At 42.0% G+C, this 10,385-nt stretch overlaps 1 protein-coding gene across 5 annotated transcripts in view; it reads left to right on the top strand.

Annotated features, from left to right (window-relative positions):
• Window positions 1–10,385, top strand: part of PRRG1 (proline rich and Gla domain 1) — a 54,808-nt gene that overhangs the window by 35,952 nt on the left and 8,471 nt on the right. For all 5 annotated transcript variants that reach the window (XM_027887372.1, XM_027887451.1, XM_027887533.1 and 2 more), the window contains exon 5: window positions 3,372–3,374. The gene's annotated coding sequence lies outside the window, so the exon portion shown is untranslated. The remainder of the gene's footprint in view (window positions 1–3,371; window positions 3,375–10,385) is intronic.

Here is a 10,385-nt window from a genome sequence, read left to right as displayed (position 1 = left end):
CTTGAATTATTTGAGGGCTAATTCCAGAATTAGTCTGGTTTTTCAAGCACTGTAATTGGGATCAGAACCGGTCAGAGGATTTCATCACACTATCTCATTGGCTGTTTTATAAACATGAGCATATTCCCTTTTTCATTCACTGACAATATTATGGACTAACCTGGAATTATTAGGAGGTTTTCCCAGCATTAAATATGACCAGTGACATTGTCAGGAATTTTTTTAAAAGAGCAAAAATCAAATCATCTGTAGCAAAAAAAAAAAAGGTGTTTTAAGTCAAAGGACTTAATTTCAAAGTTGATTTCAGCCATTTGAAAGTGATTGCAAAATTTTGCCATCGTCTCTGGCTATGCCATAACAGTGAACAAAACCAAAACCAACCTTGCATAAGGACCCCTGCTGGAAACTGAAGGTCTCCATTGCAGTCAACACAAACTTAGTGCCATCGTTTCTCGCTCTGGTAGGCAGGATAATGTGTCCCTGGTACTTTTGGAGAGGATGGTGAAGCCTGGAGGGAGGTGAGTGCCTGAGAGTTTCATGGACACAAGGGCAGTTTTTCCTCCGATCACAACAAAGGGGCAAAGAGAGTCTTTTGAAGCAGCAGGGTGAGTGTGACTTTCCAAGCTGTCACATGCATAGTGTGGCACCTTGCTCGCCTCGGAACGCTCCTTATCCAAGCAGGACGCTCTGCCCTGGGTTAAGTGGCGTTTGCTGTGCACGTGCACGTTTGTGTCCTGGCCGTGCATCCATCACTGGGGGCTGATGTGTTTGCACATGGCTCAGTGCACGATTGCGTGCCTGGCTCCCAGCTATGGGAGCGTGGCAGATACAATGTTAAACTGGTAGCACGAATCTCGGTGTCTATAAAAATCAGATCATGGTGCAGGTTACTGGTGATGAATGTTCATTATTTATTGTTTTGCACACCCTGAGCACTGTTCTCTGCTGCTCTAAATCACATCGATAGATTTTTTTTTTATCTTTGCATAATGTGAGCGTTGTAAATGTCTCCTGGTTCTACTTGCTGATTTTTAAAAAGAAGGAAAACCAAGCAGAAAGCACAGAGGTGACATCTGTACTATTTCATTGCTTGCTGCACAGAGATTTGATTGATTTGCTACAGGGTAATTGAACTTTGAGCTTTGCCAGAAAGTTGAACTACGCTTTTCTTCTACAGGGGGATCTCAGTAATTGTATTTTTCATTTGGCAGTGAGTTATTGAATGCTAAGTAACAAGTCAGTGCAAGAAAGGCATTGCTTATATTCTCTTAACCATGTATATATCTAGCACATGCAGCATTTTATACAGCACTTGCCCACCATTAAGCTCTGCAATAATGTTTGTTGTGATATTAGGACCTGTGTTTTCTTTGCCTGTCCTGTCTCTGGGTATCATGCAATAAAAGCATGCTGACTGCTGTGCTGTTTTCCCCTTAAAAACAACAAAACCTAAGAATCCAAACAAATATTTTCAGTGTGACCTGCTGTTTCCCTCTCCACTTGGAATCACTGTATGTACCTGCATCACTCCCAGGGTTAGCTGAGGAGCTTAAAGCAAGGAGGAAACAAGTGCTTAAATCATTTTGATACTCCCGGCAATGAAATCTCTGGATAAGGAGTATTCTGTACCAGACTGTCTCCCTGGCCTTTCCTGGGGTGTAGAATGTGTTTTCCCACACAACAGACCCTGGATTGATCCCATAGGTCAGAGGCTCCTGATTTGATTTTTCTTTAGATTTTCCTTTGTTTTGTTACCCAGCTCTTGCCGCTGGCAGTGATGCTGAGCACAAGGACTCAAGTTTGTACAGTGACACACTGCAAGGTCTGTACGTACGTGGATCTGCTACCCAAGCTTGCCTGCTTTCCCTCCCTGTCCCTGACATTGCTGGGCTGCTCCCACCTGGGCCAGGCAGTGTTTCAGTGCTGGACAAACAGCCAGGGGGATGAAGGCAGGCGTTTGGGGCCAGATGCAGGTGTCAGTCTGTGACACAGAGTGAGGCACAGTCCATTACCACCTGAGGCCTTTTCACTTCCAGTCTCAATGCAGCCACTACACGTGGGTTGTTTCCAAGATTAAAACCACTGCAGGCAGCATTTCTTGCCAGGACTTTCTGTGAAAAATTACACTGTTCAAGGAAAGCAAGGGCGATGTGACCAGCTCAAACATTCTTCCCAGCTGGCACCCCTAAACTCTCTTAGCACAAGTCATTTATTTCCACTTACTATTAGGATTGTTATTTTTTTATCTGTTGCTTTTATTTTGTTTTGTCTGCTTTTCTGTTCATGGTTCTCTTCTAACTACAGATTTTTCTTTTCAGGTGGGTGGAGGTAAAATATGGTGGCTCTCTGAAAGAAAGCCTGACATATGAGAGTTTGTCAGAGTGGGGTTTTTGTATGTACCCACCTCACTAGCATTTTAAATAAAATCAAAAAATTCCACACTGTGTCTCCCAATAGTGATATAAGTATCTCAGCATCCCCTTTTCCCATGTAGTCTTCAGGGCTTGTTTCTGAACATTATGTTGGTGTCTCTAAATGTACTTCTTCCATCCTACAGCTGTTTGAAATCATGCTTTGGATTGTTTCCAACTCACCTACAACTTCAAGAGTGTTAGTAGAAGCATAGTAAAGGCTGGGCATACTTGAATATTCATTTGTTTGTAACAGAGGCAGCATTAAGCAAATTTCTATGTGACAGCAGCTGAGGAGTGGGCAAGGTTTGAACTAACATCAAGTTTAAAATGAAAAAACCTCCCTTCCGTGAAGAAAAAGTGCTGACCCCAAACCTAATCCTGACTCTGCTGCTCTGGGCTGTCCCAAATATATCCAGTAATCATGAAAGGCTTAATTTTTCTTTTTCTAGGTGTTTTGGATGCTCTTTCTCTTAAATTCTGATTTTTGCATTTTGTTTAATAGCAGTGCTGAATAGTGATACCTCCTTGTTCTATTCCCCCTAAAATCTTTCACATGCTCTTAAAGCAAAGTGCATAACAGTTGATAATTTTATTATGCAGATTCATTAAAAGAAATATAGGTTTGAAAATAATTTCTGATGTTATATTCTCTTCAATATTCTTTTTCAGCCCTATGAAATGTTATTTGTAGCTCATTGTCCCTTTTCTTACCTAATTGTGCTACCAACCTTCATTACCTTTCAGCCTTTCCTCATAAGCAGCTTGGCTCTGTGAAAATGCTGCTGTCTCCCTCATTGGTAGATGTGTTCAGAAGAGGGGTTTCTGTCCTGCACAGTACTTTGAGATTTCAGCATTTACTGTTCTGCATAGCACAGCACTGGCTTCCTGAAAACCTCACAAAATCATGGTACCAGTGCCAAAATACTCGGTGTCTTGGGGCTGTCAGCAGACCCTCAGCCCGTGAGGAAGGCTGGCTCTTGGTCTGACCTTCACCCACAGCCCTGGAGCAAGGATTTGAACTTGTGTTTCCTCCACTGCAGCTTTGCACATTGAACTAAACCAGCAGTCTTCACCCTTTTTCAGACTTTAAAATCCCTTGAAATTTTCTGTAGTATATGCAGATCTCTGGGTATAGCGAATTTAAACTACTTAATGTAGACTTAATTTACTGATTAGCTCCTTATAGATTCTTGGAAAGCAGACCAGTATTCTTCTATTAAGGGATATCACAGAGTGTGAGTTTGAGCTACTCTTGATTTTTTGTATGCTGTTGATGCTAACCTCAGTGTTATGCTTTATGGATCACAAATTCCATCTGGAACCTGAAAAGTCATTGCCAGTGTGGGGTTTGTTTCTTGTTTTTGTCAAAACTGGCATGGTCTCATGAGCAATTTTAGCTTCACTGAATTACTTTTCAGTATAGAAGAGTTTATTAAAAAAAAATTCCTGAGTAGCAGCAGTTGATGGATCTGTGATTGACTACAAATATGTCTCCTAGCAACATGACTGAAAAAAGATCCCCACCCCTCCCATTGCTCATTTGTCCAGAGATTTCCAGATGGATATGCTTACCTTGATGATAAGCCATCTCACTTCTCCAGGACTCCCTGCACCGTATTTTGTGCCATACTGTTGAAAAGTCTTCTCCAATTAAAAGTATAAGCCCCAATTTCAGACTCCTGTTTTGGGACATGTGTAAAGTGCCTTCCCAGGCAGCTGAGTAGTGCTACCACACATCACCAAAGCATTCACTTCCCTCTGGCCTGCCCTTTCCCAGCAGCTCTTCTGTGCCAGGCCTGGCAAAAGGATAGATACCTGTGGAGTTAATTTTGCTGTCTGACAGGTTTTCAGAGCCAGGTGCAGCCTGTGGACCTTTCATTTGGCATCTCCTCTGTGCTGGTGACAATGACAAATTATTGGCTTGCTGATAGTCTACATTGTTTTGATAATCCTTTCTTTTAAAGAGATTGCTGTAGTTGGTTGTGAACAAATGCTCCTCTTCCACGAGGTTTCACAGATGAGACCCTGCAAGAGGCTGCCCTGCTGTCCCCTCCACCTCCCCATGGCATTTCCTTCTGCTTTCTCAGAGAGCCTCCTCAGGCTGCAAGGACACTGTGTCACCACCACAGCTGCAATCTGTGTTGATTTGAGGCTGGTTAGCACTCAGCACAGACGTGATGGAGGCATTGCTGAGTGAGAGAGATGGCAGGGATGATGTCTTTCCCCACTCCCAAGGAAGGGTGTCCAGCACTGAAGGAGATGTGGTCATGGAGCACAGGCTGCTGTGACCCCACGGTAGCAGCCACTCTACTCTGCCTGGCTGCAACAGCATTTGGCCATGAAGTGATGGCCATGAAGTGATGCCTCTGTCACTGTTCAGAGCTCTGTTTTGCTGCAGGACCAGCCTTTGGCTCCACGTGACCAAGGCTAATGTGTAAGAAGTGCTCAGCTGCACGTGAGACACTGCAGGGCTGTGCTGGTTGCCCCATGGCCTGAAGCAGCTTTGCAAACCTGTTTTACACACCCCTAAGCTGCCATGGACCTCTCTACTCGAGAGATCTCTTCTCTCCATGTGCTACAGGCAGCAGCACCTTAAGGGGGTTTGTGCTGCAAAGGAGGCTGGGTGAGCATATGAATCTTTCCAGGTCCACAGAGCTGCCCTGTCTGTCTTACTTGCACGGCCTTAATTTTAATTTCACTGGGGCACATTCTAAAAGATTCCTGTTTTATGTAAGGCTTTGAAGGGAGTATAAAAAAATCATGTGATGGTGCCTTGGGAATGTTCCTGCCGTCACTGTCCAGTGCCTGATGCAAATTGTTTTCTTCACTTTGTTATTTAAACTGCTGGCAGGTGAGTTAATAAATTTTAATAGAATGCTAGAGGGTGGGCTTTGAAAATCTAATCATTTGAAGGGGACTCAGAAATGTTAAAAGGCCTCTTTTAATGCCAAATCTAAAGAAAGTGATACAATTAAATAATGGTCTAGTTTTTTTCCTTAAAAAAAAAAAAAAAAAGAGAGAGAGAGAAAAAGAATAATTTAATGGGAGTAATTGCTTTTGTAGTAGTTGTTTAAAAAGTCCTTCAAGCCCGTTGCTTTTTTTCAGGTACACATATCTCTGATATCTTTATTGTCTATATTTAGATCAAGTTAACAGATGCTTCTCTGTTTTGACTTGGCCTGCCTTCCTGCTGTGGTTGGTATCAAGGTACCCAGGAAATCCACAGCAGGGACATCAAAATGGGAATATTGGACCAGCACACAGTACCAACCACCCTCAAGGGCAACTGGAGATACTGGTCCACTAAACTGGATTGGCCAGTGCAGGCACTGGTGGTATCTGTGTGAAAGGGTCAACTTCCAGAGAGGATTAATCAGAGGCTGGTTGGTGTGCATCCAGGCAGTGGGAAGGGAGGCACGCAGGAATGCTGAGATTATCCCAACAACCTTGCAGTGACTGTCTCACCTGAGAGGTGTTTTCATTCCTTAGGAGTTTATAAGTCGTCCCTCTGCTCCCTCAGTGGTGTGTATAAGGTTATCTCTACAGGGCAAGTAGGTAAAGTGTCCCCTAAAGCCAAGAGATTTGCGGTTATTTTTCTTGTCGAAGAAAACAATTTCTGTCATCAACATGCTCCTTGTCATTTCCCTTTTAAGCCTCTGTCAGTAACAATAGAGTTTGGCCTGCTGTATTCACCTTACGCAATCAAGGGAGTGGATTTCCACCAATGTTTATGTATTCACGTGTCAGCTCTGCTCCACCCTGGGTGTGAGAACACCTCCAAGGTTAGAGTAGCAAGTTCTGTACCTGCCTCTGGCCTTGAACCATTAAATGTGCTGAGTGTTTGACTCTTGCTGTGGTTGAAAAGCACCGATAAAGGACTGCAGGGAGTTAAATCTTGCTGTATTTCAGCTGTTTTCCCTTTAGTCATGCTTGTCTTCAACTGAACACTCTTCAGAACACCTCTTCACAGATTAGGCTTTCTTTTTTATTCTTGCTTGTGCCAAAGTAAATTTATAATAGAAGTTTTCTTTCATTTGTGTATAACCTTGAGAAAGACTCTTTCAGCTGGTAGTTTGACTGACCCTACAAAGAACAGAGCCGAGCAATTTTGTTTAATCTCACTATGTTGGAAAAGATGTACTTTTACTAAGAAATGAAAAGATTAAAAATGCAGTGGTTATGCACAAGTCTGTTCTCGTTACATTTTTCCAAGTAACCATTTCAAGCTTTTATCTGTTGTTGAGCTTTGTTTCTATCACTAATAAACCTATATGAGACAAATAATGAAATATTGATTTAGCAACCTGAAACTTTTTCAACTGCCATTTTATTCAGTGCCCCCATAGGCAGCACAGCAGAATGGAAGTTTTATTGTGGACTGAGTGAACCCAGTGGTTTGAGCCTGACTCGGTGAAATTGTAGCATAGCAATAAAATTGCAGGGCACGTTTATGCCATCTGTTTCATAGTGGGAAAACAAAGAACTCTTTGGTGATGGCCTCAAACAATAAACCTGGATTTAGAAAAGAATAACAACTGGAGCTTGTAATATTAGGAACAGTGTAAGATATTGTACGTCCTCCTTCCCACACTGTTGCTCAGCTGCAAAGTTGTCGCAAGTGTTTCTTGGTTTAGGTGTCCTTAGCTGTTACAGTCTGCTGGTTTCAGGGCTCAAAGAAACATCTTGGAGTCATAGAACACGGATTCAACACGTGTTTGCCCCATCCTATCTCATCTATTGCTTTTATCAGCTTTCATTTCTGGAGTGGGCAGGCAGGAAGGGGGTCAGGTCGCATTGTTCCACGATCAGTCAGTGATAAGAAACAAAGTTAAAGGGTCATGATGGAAGAGCAGGAGGCAAGCATGAAACGATTTCGTTTAATCTTTCATCAAAACACTGTAAAGTCTAAGACATGAGCTGTGTGTTTTCAGAAAGTGGGGAAATTAGATTAGTGTAAATTATGTAGTATGTGCAGGAAAGGTGTTTTCATGTTTTCCTTGGGAAATCAGTGATGGAAGATAAGAGGGTTCTTTTATTCTGACCACTCATCAAATATCTGATATTGTGGCCCTTGTATTTTTAAGTAACCTGTGACCTGAAAGAAGGGGCTGTAAAATACTGTCCTTGTAAGTTGTTGAAATCTGTAGATTGAGAATATAATTAAGATTAGTAATAAATCCTGTTATTAACTATTTTTGTTGCAAGGTTATAAATGTTACATCATTTCTACCTAATAAGAAATACACATCTCTCTTCAGCTTCAAACTGAGAGTAGGTTTAGATTAGATATTAGGAAAAAATTCTTTACTCTGAGAGTGGTGAGGCAGTGGAACACATTGCCCAGAGAAGTTGTGGATGCTGCATCCCTGGGAGTGAGACAAGGTTGGATGGGGCTCTGAGCAACCTGGTCTAGTGGGATGTGTCCCTGTACAAAGTGGGAGGGTTGGAACTGGATGATCTTCAAGGTCCCTTCCAACCCATTCTGTTCCATAATACTTCGGGGCATGGAATCTCCTTCAGGGAGTTTCTTACAGTTTTCCATGCCCTCATTTCCACAACAGTGCTCTGTAATGTACGTGGATGACCTTCTGTAATGGCATCTGTTTCAAAGTCTGTATATTGACTTCTGGAAGAGGAAAGGAGAAGACAAAAGATGTCAGGGTTGTTGAAGCCACTGGTTTCTGGTCCAGCTACAGCACTGTGATTGCCTCAGGGCATCTGTGCACGCTTCCAGTGGCTAAAACTCTGCCTCAGCTCAACTACCCCATCCCCATTCCTAGTCTTGGTTCTGCAGCCTGCCAAAAAGTGACACTTTCCTACAGCCTCCCTGCACTCTGCTTTACAGAGTGAGACCTTCACAGATAATTGCCCTGAGTCTACCACCTACTCCTCTGAAGGGGTTTGCCTCCTTACCCAGCTCTCTCCGTTAGCCACCTGGTTACCTGCCGGGCATAAATTGGTGCCTGTCAGATATTAAATAAGAAGGAAGGAAGAAACTGAGTTTGTTTGTGTTTAAGCTGCAGAAGCACAGTTTTCTTTTTTTCTTCTTTTTTTATAGTCTTTGCCAGTTTTAAGATGAGAGCTTGAAAAATGCCATTAACATGAAGAATGGTCACAAGGTAATAAAGAAACAATCTTCTTGCTTTAATGACTTGAGCTAAAAGCTAAATGACTGTAGCAGCTCAGATTGTAAAAGCAGTGGGAAATTTAATGAACAGTGACCCCACAGGAAAGTCAATCTGTCTATTAATGTTTGGTTCTGTCATTTCTTCTGAAAAGTAATAAACTTCTATTATATAATCTATTGGTTACAGAACCTGGGGTCAGGCTCCCATTGAGCTTAACTCTGCCAATCTGCCTCAGCTGAAATTACTGACCTTCCCCATGTAATAGGTAAACATCCTAAGCAAGAAATAACTGTGCAGGTACCCAGGGAAACAGCTATGGTCGTGAGGAAAGGAAATTGCCATTAACTTGACTGCAAAAGCTCTAAATGATTTTCAAATTCCCCTAATGATAAGCTGATTCAGCCAGTGAAATTATGTAAAATATAATGAACGAAACTGTGATTAGTCAGTAGTGGCTGATGCCCTGCTTCTATAACATGTCATTCATCTGGATGCTCTAGAATACTTACTGCAAATCTTGTAGCAGAGGTGGTAATCAAGAAGGAGATAAAAATACGAACCTCTTTGCTTATGTTTAGCTATTAAGAACAAGTATTTACTTAACCAGGTAGCAGCAAAAGACGTCTTGAAAACTGGCTGATTTAGAGAAGTGTATTTTAACTACAGGATAAAAGGTGGGGAGCTCCAAACTTAACCATCCACACAGGTTAATCCTGTGAGCACAGGCCTGGAAAAGGCTGGAAAAGTCTGCTTCTGGAGAAGTCTGCAAGGAAGAACCACTCCTGTCCCATAAAATTCTTCATTTGGGCTAAAGTTTCAAATTGGCTTGGTTTTAATCTTCTCCACTTAAATCAGAAACTATTTAGTTGTGCTTTGTGACCAGCATGTTTGAGTGACTTTGCACAGCAGCTTGTCCTGTGAGAATGGGACTGTGCATGGGTGGGATGTCACTTTGGAAGTGGCTGAGCTGACAAAACTCTTCAGCCACTCTTCTTTCTTTTCCCAGTTAAATAGTAGCAATTATCTAGAGTACAACCTCTGATGCACACAACTGTGACAGTGTTCAAACTGGAGATTCATGAATTGGTTACATACTACATGTCACATTAAATCTGTATTTTCTTCTTTATGATGCTTTAATAAAAATTGTGTATGTCTATTTACATATATTTCTCACAGATAACATTTCTTTAAAGTCCACTCAAGTTTATTTTTGCTTGAAAGCCTATTGAAATTTACTGTCAAATATACAGCACTAGTAGAGCTTCAAAAAGTCACAGACCTTTTTATAGTTTCTGTCTTCTATTCCCTCCTTTATCTTTTTTTTCCTAAGCTGGCATTTGGTTCTGTGGGCTGGAAAAACTGCTTTCCCAATTAGTAACGTCCTTTTCCATTAAATAAATCTTGTTGATATAAAGGAAATTTTCCATCCAGTGGTTTGGTGTTGCTGAAGTACACTGAAAAGTTGGTACAAATTAGTCTGGAGAACACCACTATCTTCATGAAAAAAAAAAGAACCTATAAAGGGTCATAATGGTCTTCAGGCTGCCCTGTAGTGGTTGAAGGCCGCCTGGGAAATAGTGACCACAAAATAATAGAATTTTCAATACTCAGAGATTCCAGGCGAGCCAACAATAAAACCTCTACGCTGGAATTCCGGAGGGCAGATTTTGACCTATTCAGAAGTCTAGTCCAGAGCATACCCTGGGAAACAACCCTTGAAAACAAGGGGGTTCAGGAGGGATGGATGTGCTTCAAGCAGGAAGTTTTGAGAGCACAGGAAGAGGCTGTACCGGTGTGCCGAAAGGCAAGCCGGCGGGGAAGACAACCAGCTTGGTTAAAC

Source organism: Empidonax traillii, unplaced genomic scaffold (assembly GCF_003031625.1).
Source record: "Empidonax traillii isolate 1590-97213 ecotype Southwest subspecies unplaced genomic scaffold, ASM303162v1 scaffold1:size7828297, whole genome shotgun sequence".
NCBI classification, from domain to species: Eukaryota; Metazoa; Chordata; class Aves; order Passeriformes; family Tyrannidae; genus Empidonax; species Empidonax traillii.
Note: the sequence above shows the minus strand (reverse complement) of the source record. Positions and strands in the feature narration are given on the sequence as shown.